Consider the following 2,877-nt stretch of genomic DNA (forward strand, 5'->3'; position numbering starts at 1 on the left):
CCAGCAATGGAAACAGGCTCTGCCCCCACATGTCCCGATGGTATCAGAGTACACTGTGCACCAGTATCAACTAAAGCATCATATTTTTGTGGCTCTGATGTGCCAGGCCATCGGATCCACATTGTCCAGAAGATCCGGTTTTCCCGTGCCTCTCCCTGGCTAGAGACAGGGCCCCTCTAACACTGGTTATCATTCCTTTCCTGGGCATACATACTAGAGGTCCCTTCAAGGGGGTCTGACAGATCGTACCCACAAGCTTAGTCATGGGAGGTTGAGGCTACCTTCACTTTGGTGGAACTCCCCCGGTTAGAGTTTCCCTCCTTGAGTTGACGGACCCGTGCTGCCAGGACAGAAGTGGGTTTCCCATCCCACCTCCCCATGTCTTCCCCATGGTCACGCAGGAAGAACCACAGATTAGCCCTTGGGGTGTACCCTCTCTCTCTAGCTGGGGATTGTTGGGCGCTGATTCTGGGGCCTGTGACTCTCACGGGTGCTGTATTAACCTTCCTTATCTCCTCCCTCATCTCCTCTTTAAACTCCTTAATCACAGCTGAGATATGAGCCTGCATTGGGCCATTAATCATACTCTCATAATTCCTAAGTTTGTTGGCAACAGAACCTATTGTCTCCCGGTGGGCGTCAGCATTGATTGTTGCAATGAAGGTGGTGTATTGAGATGGCCCAAGATTTGCCAGACTCCACAGCATTTGTCCCGTACACCTGACCTTGTCAGGGTCATTATTGTGTCGTCCATCCCTCCCAAAGAGTACCTCCAATACTGCCACTTCCCTCAGCTGTTGGATCCCTTCCTCGAGGGTCTTCCAGCGCATTCTATGATGGTGCTCTTGCATTCTCTCTCTGTGGACAAACCTCTCCCTGACACTCATTAAGAGCCGCTCCCAGAGAGAAAGGGACCCTGGTTCCCTTACAAAAACCTGATTTATACCCGAGTCCTGAGTCAAGGGTCCCAAGTTCCTTGCCTCACCACCGTCCAGCTGCACGCCTGTACCCATAAGATCCCAAACCCGGAGTAGCCAGGTAGCATAAGCCTCACGCCCTCGTCACACAATGTCTTTATGCAGATTACGAAGACTTTCATACGTCTGGGACTCGGTGATGATAGCAATCTCTGGCTCCCCTGTGGGTTGTGAGGTTCCTCCATTCCTGTCCCTATCTGCAGGGTGCTCTGCTTTCACCTTAGACTTCCTTGTTTCTACCGGGGCCACTGCTGCTGACCGTGACTGCCTTTGTGGTTCAGCTGGAACCTGGACAGTTGTAACATTTGTGGGTTCCACAGCTGTACTATTAGACTGTCCCTCCTCAAGGCAAAGGGCCGGTTTCTCACCAGCTGGGGAAATGCACTCCTTCAGCATCTCTCGTATCTCCTTAACCAGAACCCTCACCCAATCTGGGCGGTTCATTTCTGAGGTGGGCTGTGGGGCAGGGTCAGGCTCTGGAGCAGCAGCATCTCGAGTCTCTGGTGCAGGTGTGAGGGTAGTTATCCAGGTTAATCTTCCCTTATCTCTGAATGCTAAATATAACAGGACTATCCACAACACCACCCATTGAATGGTATCATTAGCACTTAGAAAGGATCTTAACCCTTTGAGAACTGGTGGAGCAGACCCAAAAAGATGGTTAAAAGGTTGGGAGAAAGTTTGCCCAGGCGCTATTTCCTCGCAGTAGGTACCTTTATTAAAGTAACCCCAAAAACATACAGTTAATGTGTGATAGCTATGAATCCATGTACCTACTTTCCAGAGGAAATTAAAGATCCATGAATTCCTCACCCAATTAACCCAGAAGCCAAACCTGACAATAGACACCGCAGCCTTTTTTATAGGACCCATTTTTAGATAAGGGTCTGCAAATGGGAAAAGTATAGCTACGATCACATGCCACCCAAACCAAGGTAAACTAGACCACATGGTGATGCTGGAGATGTTTCTACACACAACAACAACGAAAAACAAAACCAAATTACTTAAGAACTGTTAATCCTTTTTCCCTCTCAATGCCCTCGGGCCTCACGTTGATGCGCCAAAATCTGTCTTGGTTCGACAAGACAGGAATCTGCGAAGGAGGGCTAAAGCCTCCTGTGCAATGGAGAAGGTAAACCCCCTCGGTACAAACAAAACCAGTGAAAAAAGTCCAGAACCTGAGGATTCGGGGTACCAGTAGCAGTCCTGCTGGGACGATTGCTCCCCTTGCAGTGGTTGATGAACTGCAGCTGCAGTGGTGATCTTTAGAAGGGTATAGGTTTCCTCTGAAGATCTGGTGGCAGTGGGGCCGGTCTTCCTCTGCGCCGGGGTTGCCTCCGAGCTCCGCCGCCGTCGCCTCAGCGCGCTCCGGCTGCTTCGCTACGAGTGCCGCCGAAGAGAGCTGCTTCTCTGGCAATCCCCCAAAGTAAAGAGCTGCTCTGTCCCCAAAAAGGTACCCCCTTATATCCAATAAAAGAGTGCTTGGCTTCCCCCTCTGGGTGGAACATCTCACAATAGCATGGTGTTATGTTACCAGCCCTGCATTGAATCAGTCAATAGCCCACTAACAAACCATTGCCTCTTAGGAGCAAAACCGGTTCTTGGAAAAGATAACAAAACCTGCCCAACAGGTTTGCCTTCAACAGATGGCAAATAGAATATAAGCTTATCTTACAACCCAGGACAGTACATCTGTAATATTATGGACATTTTAGGTATCAGTAGAGACAGTTGACCAATTGTGCAGGGACCTTATTTGAGTTTAGAAGGGATACCAGACCAGGCACAATCTCCACAGATGAGAAAGTACCCAGCAGGTAGCTGCAGTGGAGAACTGGAGGAAACTGAAACATGTGCTGAAGTGTAATTACACCAATAGGAAGAATTTCTATATATT

The sequence above is a fragment of the Lonchura striata genome, chromosome 33 (genome assembly GCF_050655825.1).
Source record: "Lonchura striata isolate lonStrDom1 chromosome 33, ASM5065582v1, whole genome shotgun sequence".
Taxonomy (NCBI): domain Eukaryota; kingdom Metazoa; phylum Chordata; class Aves; order Passeriformes; family Estrildidae; genus Lonchura; species Lonchura striata.